This window comes from Aegilops tauschii, chromosome 5, assembly GCF_002575655.3.
Source record: "Aegilops tauschii subsp. strangulata cultivar AL8/78 chromosome 5, Aet v6.0, whole genome shotgun sequence".
NCBI classification, from domain to species: domain Eukaryota; kingdom Viridiplantae; phylum Streptophyta; class Magnoliopsida; order Poales; family Poaceae; genus Aegilops; species Aegilops tauschii.
Genome location: NC_053039.3, coordinates 19,659,771 through 19,672,050, shown reverse-complemented (window position 1 = coordinate 19,672,050; position 12,280 = coordinate 19,659,771). Strand labels below are relative to the sequence as shown.

Sequence of the window (12,280 nt, the reverse complement as noted above, 5' to 3'; positions counted from 1 at the left end):
CCCCCGAAGGTGCGATTCTCGGTCCGTCCCCCAGCCGGCACGCGGCGACCCGCTCTCGCCGCGTGAGCAGCTCGAGGAATCCGCCGACAGCCGACAGGTTCAGGGCCAGGACCCCCGAGCCCAGTCCTCAGAGCCAATCCTTTTTCTGAAGTTATGGATCCGTTTTGCTGACATCCCTTGCCTACATTGTTGTTGGAAATATGCCCTACAGGCAATAATAAATGGTTATTATTATATTTCTTTGTTCATGGTAATTGTCTATTGTTCATGCTATAATTGTGTTATGCGGAAATCGTAATGCATGTGTGAATACATAGACCACAACGTGTCCCTAGTAACCCTCTAGTTGACTAGCTCGTTGATCAACAGATAGTCATGGTTTTCTGACTATGGACATTGGATGTCATTGATAACGGCATCATATCAGTAGGAGAATGATGTGATGGACAAGACCCAATCCTGAGCATAGCTCAAAGATCGTGTAGTTCGTTTGCTAGAGCTTTTCCAATGTCAAATATCTTCTCCTTAGACCATGAGATCGTGCAACTCCCGGATACCGTAGGAGTACTTTGGGTGTGCCAAACGTCACAACGTAGCTGGGTGACTATAAAGGTACACTACGGGTATCTCCGAAAGTGTCTGTTGGGTTGGCACGGATCGAGACAGGGATTTGTCACTCCGTATGACGGAGAGGTATCTCTGGGCCCACTCGGTAATGCATCATCATAATGAGCTCAATGTGACTAAGGAGTTAGTCACGGGACCATGCATTGCGGTACAAGTAAAGAGACTTGCCGGTAACGAGATTGAACAAGGTATTGGGATACCGACGATCGAATCTCGGGCAAGTAACATACCGATTGACAAAGGGAATTGTATACAGGATTGATTGAATCCTCGACATCGTGGTTCATCCGATGAGATCATCGTGGAACATGTGGGAGCCAACATGGGTATCCAGATCCCGATGTTGGTTATTGACCGGAGAGGCGTCTCGGTCATGTCTGCATGTCTCCCGAACCCGTAGGGTCTACACACTTAAGGTTCGGTGACGCTAGGGTTGTAGAGATATGAGTATGCGGAAACCCGAAAGTTGTTCGGAGTCCCGGATGAGATCCCGGACGTCACGAGGAGTTCCGGAATGGTCTGGAGGTGAAGAATTATATATAGGAAGTCAAGTTTCGGCCACCGGGAAAGTTTCGGTGGTCACCGGTATTGTACCGGGACCACCGGAAGGGTCCCGGGGGTCCACCGGGTGGGGCCACCTATCCCAGAGGGCCCCATGGGCTGAAGTGGGAAGGGAACCAGCCCTTAGTGGGCCGGGGTGCCCCCCATGGGCCTCCCCCCTGTGCCTAAGGTTGGAAACCCTAGGGTGGGGGGGGGCGCCCCACTTGCCTTGGGGGGCAAGTCTCCCCCCTGGCCGCTGCCCCCCCCATGGAGATGGGTCTTGGCTGGGGCCCCCCTTCCCAGGGGGCCTATATAAAGGGGGGGAGGGAGGGCAGCAGTACTACAGCCTTTGGCGCCTCCCTCCTCCCCTGCAACACCTCTTCCTCTCGCAGAAGCTCGGCGAAGCCCTGCCGAGATCCCGCTACATCCACCACCACGCCGTCGTGCTGCTGGATCTCCATCAACCTCTCCTTCCCCCTTGCTGGATCAAGAAGGAGGAGACGTCGCTGCTCCGTACGTGTGTTGAACGCGGAGGTGCCGTCCGTTCGACACTCGGTCATCGGTGATTTGGATCACGGCGAGTACGACTCCATCAACCCCGTTCATTGGAACGCTTCCGCTCGCGATCTACAAGGGTATGTAGATGCACTCCTTTCCCCTCGTTGCTAGTATACTCCATAGATGGATCTTGGTGAGCGTAGGAAAATTTTAAAATTCTGCTACGATCCCCAACAGTGGCATCATGAGCCAGGCCTATGCGTAGTTACTATGTACGAGTAGAACACGAAGCAGTTGTGGGCGTAGATGTTGCCAATTCTTCTTGCCGCTACTAGTCTTATCTTGTTTCGGCGGTATTGTGGGATGAAGCGGCCCGGACCGACCTTACACGTAAGCTTACGTGACACAGGTTCCACCGACTGACACGCACTAGTTGCATAAGGTGGCTAGCGGGTGTCTGTCTCTCCCACTTTAGTCGGAACGGATTCGATGAAAAGGGTCCTTATGAAGGGTAAATAGAAAATGGCACATCACGTTGTGGTTTTACGTAGGTAAGAAACGTTCTTGCTAGAAACCTATTCAAGCCACGTAAAAACTTGCAACAACAATTAGAGGACGTCTAACTTGTTTTTGCAGCATGTGCTATGTGATGTGATATGGCCAGAAGATGTGATGAATGATATATGTGATGTATGAGATTGATCATATTCTTGTAATAGGAATCACGACTTGCATGTCGATGAGTATGACAACCGGCAGGAGCCATAGGAGTTGTCTTTATTATTTTGTATGACCTGCGTGTCATTGAATAACGCCATGTAAATTACTTTACTTTATTGCTAAACGCGTTGGCCATAGAAGTAGAAGTAATCGTTGGCGTGACAACTTCATGAAGACACAATGATGGAGATCATGATAATGGAGATCATGGTGTCATGCCGGTGACGAAGATGATCATGGTGCCCCGAAGATGGAGATCAAAGGAGCAAAATGATATTAGCCATATCATGTCACTATTTGATTGCATGTGATGTTTATCATGTTTTGCATCTTATTTGCTTAGAACGATGGTAGTAAGTAAGATGATCCCTTATAATAATTTCAAGAAAGTGTTCACCCTAACAGTGCACCGTTGCGAAGGTTCATTGTTGCGAAGATTCTAACGTTCGCATACAACGGGTGTTGACGAGCCTAGCATGTACAGACATGGCCTCGGAACACACGCAATACACTTAGGTTGACTTGACGAGCCTAGCATGTACAGACATGGCCTCGGAACACGGAGGACCGAAAGGTCGAGCAATAGTCGTATAGAAGATACGATCAACATGGAGATGTTCACCGATCTTGACTAGTCCGTCTCACGTGATGATCGGACACGGCCTAGTTAACTCGGATCATGTTTCACTTAGATGACTAGAGGGATGTCTATCTGAGTGGGAGTTCATTGAATAATTTGGTTATATGAACTTAATTATCATGAACTTAGTCTAAAATCTTTACAATATGTCTTGTAGATCAAATGGCCCACGTTGTCCTCAACTTCAACGCGTTCCTAGAGAAAACCAAGCTGAAAGATGATGGCAGCAACTATACGGACTGGGTCCGGAACCTGAGGATCATCCTCATAGCTGCCAAGAAAGATTATGTCCTAGAAGCACCGCTAGGTGAAGCACCAATCCCAGAGAACCAAGATGTTATGAACGCTTGGCAATCACGTGCTGATGATTACTCCCTCGTTCAGTGCGGCATCCTTTACAGCTTAGAACCGGGTCTCCAAAAGCGTTTTGAGAAACACAGAGCATATGAGATGTTCGAAGAGCTGAAAATGGTTTTCCATGCTCATGCCCGGGTCGAGAGATATGAAGTCTCCGACAAGTTCTTCAGCTGTAAAATGGAGGAAAATAGTTCTGTTAGTGAGCACATACTCAGAATGTCTGGGTTGCACAACCGCTTGTCTCAGCTGGGAGTTAATCTCCCGGATGACGCGGTCATTGACAGAATCCTTCAGTCGCTTCTACCAAGCTACAAGAGCTTTGTGATGAACTTCAATATGCAGGGGATGGAAAAGACCATTCCCAAGGTATATTCAATGCTGAAATCAGCGGAGGTGGAGATCAGAAAAGAACATCAAGTGTTGATGATGAATAAAACCACTAAGTTCAAGAAGGGCAAGGGCAAGAAGAACTTCAAGAAGGACGGCAAGGGAGTTGCCGCGCCCGGTAAGCCAGTTACCGGGAAGAAGTCGAAGAATGGACCCAAGCCTGAGACTAAGTGCTTTTATTGCAAGGGAAGTGGTCACTGGAAGCGGAACTGCCCCAAATACTTAGCGGACAAGAAGGCCGGCAACACCAAAGGTATATGTGATATACATGTAATTGATGTGTACCTTACCAGTACTCATAGTAGCTCCTGGGTATTTGATACCGGTGCGGTTGCTCATATTTGTAACTCAAAACAGGAACTGCGGAATAAACGGAGACTGGCAAAGGACGAGGTGACGATGCGCGTCGGGAATGGTTCCAAGGTCGATGTGATCGCCGTCGGCACGCTACCTCTGCATCTACCTACGGGATTAGTTTTAAACCTCAATAATTGTTATTTAGTGCCAGCTTTAAGCATGAACATTGTATCTGGATCTCGTTTAATTCGAGATGGCTACTCATTTAAATCCGAGAATAATGGTTGGTCTATTTATATGAGAGATATGTTTTATGGTCATGCCCCGCTGGTCAATGGTTTATTCTTGATGAATCTCGAACGTGATGTTACACATATTCATAGTGTGAATACCAAAAGATGTAAAGTTGATAACGATAGTCCCACATACTTGTGGCACTGCCGCCTTGGTCACATTGGTGTCAAGCGCATGAAGAAGCTCCATGCAGATGGACTTTTGGAGTCTCTTGATTACGAATCATTTCACACGTGCGAACCATGCCTCATGGGTAAGATGACCAAGATTCCGTTCTCCGGAACAATGGAGCGACCAACCAACTTATTGGAAATTATACATACCGATGTGTGCGGTCCAATGAGTGTTGAGGCTCGCGGAGGATATCGTTATGTTCTCACTCTCACTGATGACTTAAGTAGATATGGGTATGTCTACCTAATGAAACACAAGTCAGAAACCTTTGAAAAGCTCAAGGAATTTCAGAGTGAGGTTGAGAATCAATGTGACAGGAAAATAAAATTCTTACGATCAGATCGTGGTGGAGAATATTTAAGGCACGAATTTGGTGCGCACTTAAGGAAATGTGGAATCGTTTCACAACTCACGCCGCCTGGAACACCTCAGCGAAACAGTGTGTCCGAACGTCGTAATCGCACTCTATTGGATATGGTGCGATCTATGATGTCTCTTACCGATTTACCGCTCTCATTTTGGGGCTATGCTTTAGAGACTGCTGCATTAACTTTAAATAGGGCTCCGCCGAAATCCGTTGAGACGACACCGTATGAATTATGGTTTGGGAAGAAATCTAATCTGTCGTTTCTAAAAGTTTGGGGATGCGATGCTTATGTCAAGAAACTTCAACCTGAACAGCTCGAACCCAAGTCGGAAAAATGCTTCTTCATAGGATACCCTAAGGAAACCATTGGGTATACCTTCTACCTTAGATCCGAAGGCAAGATCTTTGTTGCCAAGAACGGGTCCTTTCTGGAGAAGGAGTTTCTCTCGAAAGAATTGAGTGGGACGAAAGTGGAACTTGATGAGGTGATAGTCACCCCTTCCGAACTGGAAAGTAGCGCAGCGCGGGAAGATGTTCCTGTGGTGCCCACACCGACTAGGGAGGAAGTTAATGATGATGATCATGAAGCTTCGGATGAAGTTACTACTGAACTTCGTAGGTCCACAAGGACACGTTCCGGACCAGATTGGTACGACAACCCTGTCCTGGAAATCATGTTGTTAGACAACGGTGAACCTTCGAACTATGAAGAAGCGATGGCGGGCCCGGATTCCGACAAATGGCTAGAAGCCATGAAATCCGAGATAGGATCCATGTATGAAAACAAAGTATGGACTTTTGACTGACTTGCCCGATGATCGGCGAGCCATAGAAAACAAATGGATCTTTAAGAAGAAGACAGACGCGGATGGTAATGTGACCATCTATAAGGCTCGACTTGTCGCTAAGGGTTATCGACAAGTTCAAGGGGTTGACTACGATGAGACTTTCTCACCCGTAGCGAAGCTGAAGTTCGTCCGAATCATGTTAGCAATTGCCGCATACTATGATTATGAGATATGGTTGATGGACGTCAAAACGGCATTCCTTAATGGCTTCCTTAAGGAAGAATTGTATATGATGCAGCCGGAAGGTTTTGTCGATCCTAAGAATGCTAACAAAGTATGCAAGCTCTAGCGCTCAATCTATGGGTTGGTGCAAGCATCTCGGAGTTGGAACATTCGCTTTGATGAGATGATCAAAGCGTTTGGGTTTACGCAGACTTATGGAGAAGCCTGTGTTTACAAGAAAGTGAGTGGGAGCTCTGTAGCATTTCTCATATTATATGTGGATGACATACTATTGATGGGAAATGATATAGAATTCTTGGAAAGTATAAAGGCCTATTTGAATAAGTGTTTTTCAATGAAGGACCTTGGAGAAGTTGCTTATATATTAGGCATCAAGATCTATAGAGATAGATCAAGACGCCTCATTGGTCTTTCACAGAGTACGTACCTTGACAAGATATTGAAGAAGTTCAATATGGATCAGTCCAAGAAGGGGTTCTTGCCTGTATTGCAAGGTGTGCAATTGAGCACGGCTCAATTCCCGACCACGGCAGAAGATAGAGAAAAGATGAGTGTCATCCCCTATGCCTCGGCCATAGGGTCTATTATGTATGCCATGCTGTGTACCAGACCTGATGTAAACCTTGCCGTAAGTTTGGTAGGAAGGTACCAAAGTAATCCCGGCATGGAACACTGGACAGCGGTCAAGAATATCCTAAAGTACCTGAAGAGGACTAAGGATATGTTTCTCGTTTATGGAGGTGACGAAGAGCTCGTCGTAAGGGTTACGTCGACGCTAGCTTCGACACAGATCTGGATGAGTCGAAGGCACAAACCGGATATGTGTATATTTTGAATGGAGGAGCAGTAAGCTGGTGCAGTTGCAAGCAAAGCGTCGTGGCGGGATCTACATGTGAAGCGGAGTACATGGCAGCCTCGGAGGCAGCACAGGAAGCAGTCTGGATGAAGGAGTTCATTACCGACCTAGGGGTGATTTCCAATGCGTCGGGCCCAATGACTCTCTTTTGTGGCAACACTGGAGCTATTGCCCTTGACAAGGAGCCTAGGTTTCACAGGAAGACCAGGCATATCAAGTGTCGCTTCAACTCCATTCGTGAAAGTGTTGAAAATGGAGACATAGATATTTGTAAAGTACATACGGACCTGAATGTAGCAGATCCGTTGACTAAACCTCTCCCTAGAGCAAAACATGATCAACACCAGGACGCAATGGGTGTTCGATTCATCACAATGTAACTAGATTATTGACTCTAGTGCAAGTGGGAGACTGTTGGAAATATGCCATAGAGGCAATAATAAATGGTTATTATTATATTTCTTTGTTCATGGTAATTGTCTATTGTTCATGCTATAATTGTGTTATCCGGAAATCGTAATGCATATGTGAATACATAGACCACAACGTGTCCCTAGTAAGCCTCTAGTGACTAGCTCGTTGATCAACAGATAGTCATGGTTTTCTGACTATGGACATTGGATGTCATTGATAACGGGATCATATCATTAGGAGAATGATGTGATGGACAAGACCCAATCCTAAGCATAGCTCAAAGATCGTGTAGTTCGTTTGCTAGAGCTTTTCCAATGTCAAGTATCTTCTCCTTAGACCATGAGATCGTGCAACTCCCGGATACCGTAGGAGTACATTGGGTGTGCCAAACGTCACAACGTAACTGGGTGACTATAAAGGTACACTACGGGTATCTCCGAAAGTGTCTGTTGGGTTGGCATGGATCGAGACTGGGATTTGTCACTCCGTATGACGGAGAGGTATCTCTGGGCCCACTCGGTAATGCATCATCATAATGAGCTCAATGTGACTAAGCCGTTAGTCACGAGATCATACATTGCGGTACGAGTAAAGAGACTTGCCGGTAATGAGATTGAACAAGGTATTGGGATACCGACGATCGAATCTCGGGCAAGTAACATACCGATTGACAAAGGGAATTGTATACGGGATTGATTGAATCCTCGACATCGTGGTTCATCCGATGAGATCATCGTGGAACATGTGGGAGCAAACATGGGTATCCAGATCCCGCTGTTGGTTATTGACTGTAGAGGCGTCTCGGTCATGTCTGCATGTCTCCCGAACCCATAGGGTCTACACACTTAAGGTTCGGTGACGCTAGGGTTGTAGAGATATGAGTATGCGGAAACCCGAAAGTTGTTCGGAGTCCCGGATCCCGGACGTCGCGAGGAGTTCCGGAATGGTCCGGAGTTGAAGAATTATAAATAGGAAGTCAAGTTTCGGCCACCGGGAAAGCTTCGGGGGTCACCGGTATTGTACCGGGACCACCAGAAGGGTCCCGGGGGTCCACCGGGTGGGTCCACCTATCCCGGAGGGCCCCATGGGCTGAAGTGGGAAGGGAACCAGCCCTTAGTGGGCTGGGGCGCCCCCCATGGGCCTCCCCCCTGCGCCTAGGGTTGGAAACCCTAGGGTGGGGGGGGCGGCCCACTTGCCTTGCGGGGCAAGTCTCCCCCCTGGCCGCCGCCCCCCCATGCAGATGGGTCTCGGCCGGCGCCCCCCTTACCATGGGGCCTATATAAAGGGGGGGAGGGAGGGCAGCAGTACTACAGCCTTTGGCGGCTCCCTCCTCCCCTGCAACACCTCTTCCTCTCGCAGAAGCTCGGTGAAGCCCTGCCGAGATCCCGCTACATCCACCACCACGCCGTCGTGCTGCTGGATCTCCATCAACCTCTCCTTCCCCCTTGCTGGATCAAGAAGGAGGAGACGTCGCTGCTCCGTACGTGTGTTGAACGCGGAGGTGCCGTCCGTTCGACACTCGGTCATCGGTGATTTGGATCACGGCGAGTACGACTCCATCAACCCCGTTCATTGGAACGCTTCCGCTCGCGATCTACAAGGGTATGTAGATGCACTCCTTTCCCCTCGTTGCTAGTATACTCCATAGATGGATCTTGGTGAGCGTAGGAAAATTTTAAAATTCTGCTACGATCCCCAACAATTGTTCCATTGGCCACATGCTGTTCACCTTGGAGACCTGATGCGGTTATGAGTACGACCGGGCGTGAACGGTACTCGGTCATCCGGATTTTCATGGGCCTCCGGGGGCGCACCGGACACCGCGCGACGTGCCGTGCTCTTCCAGCCACTGGACCCTACCTCCGGCTGAACCGTTTCCAGGGTTGGCAGGCCCTTAATTAGAAAAGATAACTCGTCCCGAGGCCCCCGCCGGCGTCTCCGGACATCCTAGCGTCGCGGTCAACCACCACATCCCGGCTCGGGAAATCATAACCCAATTCCCTTTCGGGGGATGCGTGTGATCGCTCTATCTGCCGGGGTTACCCCGTCCCTCAGGATCAGCTTACCCATGTGCAAGTGCCATTCACATGGAACCTTCCTCCTCTTCGGCCTTCAAAGTTCTCATTTGAATATTTGCTACTACCACCAAGATCTGCACCGACGGCCGCTCTGCCCGGGCTCGCGCCCCGGGTTTTGCAGCGGCCGCCGCGTCCTCCTACTCATCGGGGCATGGCGCTCGCCCAGATTGCCAGGTGTTGGTCGCGCACTTCAGCACCATCCATTTTCGGGGCTAGTTGATTCGGCAGGTGAGTTGTTACACACTTCTTAGCGGATTTCGACTTCCATGACCACCGTCCTGCTGTCTTAATCGACCAACCCCCTTGGTGGGTTCTAGGTTAGCACATAGTTGGGCACCGTAACCCGACTTCCGGTTCATCCCGCATCGCCAGTTCTGCTTACCAAAAATGGCCCACTTGGAGCACCCGATTCCGTGGCACGGCTCACCGAAGCAGCCACGCCATCCTACCTATTTAATGTTTGACAATAGGTCGAGGAAGTTGCGTCCCCAATGCCTCTAATCATTGGCTTTACCTGATAGAACTCATAATGGGCTACAGCTATCCTGCGTGAAACTTCGGAGGGAACCAGCTACTAGATGGTTCGATTAGTCTTTCGCCCTATACCCAAGTTAGACGAACGATTTGCACGTCAATATCGCTTCGAGCCTCCACCAGAGTTTCCTCTGGCTTCGCCCCGCTCAGGCATAGTTCACCATCTTTCGGGTCCTGGCAGGCGTGCTCCAACTCGAACCCTTCACGGAAGATCAGGGTCGGCCAGCGGTGCAGCCCGTGAGGGCGTCCCGCTAGCCAGCTTCCCTGCGCAACCCAGGTTTCAGAACCCGTCGACTCGCACACACGTCAAACTCCTTGGTCCGTGTTTGAAGACGGGTTGGATGCGGATCCCGCACGCCGTTGCAGCGCAGTGCTCCGAGGGACACGCCTTTCGGCGTGCGGGGTCCGGGCGCACTGACGACGGCTAGCGGGGACACCTAGGGCCCCCGAGCATTAGCCGCCGACGCGGCCGACAACAGTCCACACCCCGAGCCTAGCGACGGACCAGCAAGAGTCGTTCCGCATAAGGCCGGGGCGCATCGCCGGCCCCCATCCGCTTCCCTCCCGACAATTTCAAGCACTCTTTGACTCTCTTTTCAAAGTCCTTTTCATCTTTCCCTCACGGTACTTGTTCGCTATCGGTCACTCGCCTGTATTTAGACTTGGACGGAGTCTACCGCCCGATTTGGGCTGCATTCCCAAACAACCCGACTCGTTGACGGCGCCTCGTGGGGCGACAGGGTCCGGGCCGGACGGGGCTCTCACCCTCCCAGGCGCCCCTTTCCAGGGGACATGAACCCGGTCCGTCGCTGAGGACGCCTCTCCAGACTACTATTCGGACCGCACAACCGCCAGATTCTCAAGCGGGGCTGCTCCCGGTTCGCTCGCCGTTACTAGGGGAATCCTTGTAAGTTTCTTCTCCTCCGCTTATTTATATGCTTAAACTCAGCGGGTAGTCCCGCCTGACCTGGGGTCGTGGTCGAAGCGACGTGCGCTTCGTTTGCTGGGTCGTTCTTAGGCCATAATTCCGGCTGCGCATCGGACGCACTGCGTTGATAAAGCGAGGATGCCCACCATGCGCTGTGTCCGGCGCGGTACACCGGCACCCTTGTCTTCGGTCCACCGCCCCTTGCGAGACGAGGGACCAGATGCCGCATCCCGATTCCCGATGAGGGTGGTTGGGAGCATGTTTTGGCGTGATGCCCATGCAGGCGTGCCCTCGGCCGAGTGGCCTCGGGCACAACTTGCATTCAAAGACTTGATGGTTTGCGGGATTCTGCAATTCACACCAGGTATTGCATTTCGCTACGTTCTTCATCGATGCGAGAGCCGAGATATCAGTTGCCGAGAGTTGTGTGGATTAAATAGTTTGCAAGACAAGGGACGGCTAGCAAGCTAGCCATGCCCCCGGGTTAGGTGTAACACCCACGATGCGGCTATATCTCCCACGTGTCGAGGCACGACTTAGAGGCATAACCGCATAGTGGTTTTATCGCAAGAAGGGTCATCTTCACACAATCCCATGTAATGAACAAGAATGGGATAAAGAGTTGGCTTATAATCACCACTTCACACAATACATAAATATAATTCATACATCATCCAAAATACAAACATCTAGACCGACTACGGTCAAGATCCAGATGAAAATAAGACAACCCCAAATGCTAGATCCCCGATCGTCCCAACTGGGCTCCACTACTGATCATCAGGAAAAGACACATAGTAACGACCACGTTCCTCATCGAACTCCCACTTGAGATCGATCCCATCATCTGCACTGGCATCGTCGGCACTTGCAACTGTTTTGGTAGAATTTGTGAGTCACGAGGACTCAGCAATCTCACACCCGCGAGATCAAGACTATTTAATCTTATAGGAAAGTATGGTGTAGTGAGGTGGAGCTGCAGCGGCAATAAGCATATATGGTGGCTAACATACACAAAAGAGAGCGAGAAGAGAAGCAACGGAACGGTCGTCATCTAGCAATGACCAAGAAGTGATCCTGAACTCCTACTTACGTCATACATAACTCAGACCGTGTTCACTTCCCGGACTCCGCCGAGAAGAGACCATCACGGCTACACACGCGGTTGATGTATTTTAATTGGGTCAAGTGACAAGTTCTCTACAACCGGACATTAACAAATTCCCATCTGCCTCATAACCGCGGGCACGGCTTTCGAAAGATAATACCCTGGAGGGGTGTCCCAACTTAGCCCATCATAAGCTCTCACGGTCAACGAAGGATAAACCTTCTCCCGGAAAGACCCGATCAGTCTCGGAATCCTGGTTTACAAGACATTTCGACAATGGTAAAACAAGACCAGCAAAGCCACCCGAATGTGCCGACAAATCCCGATAGGAGCTGCACATATCTCGTTCTCAGGGCACACCGGATGAGACATCCTACGAGTAAAACCAGACCTCGAGTTTCCAAGAGGTGGCCCCGCAGTCTACTCAGTT

General features: G+C 49.9%; 1 non-coding gene across 1 annotated transcript; it reads right to left on the bottom strand.

Moving 5' to 3' along the window:
- Positions 1–11,011: 11,011 nt before the first annotated feature.
- LOC120965489 (5.8S ribosomal RNA) lies at positions 11,012–11,167 on the bottom strand. Its single transcript, XR_005758542.1, has one exon. It is a non-coding gene; the product is annotated as a 5.8S ribosomal RNA (ribosomal RNA).
- Positions 11,168–12,280: the final 1,113 nt, after the last annotated feature.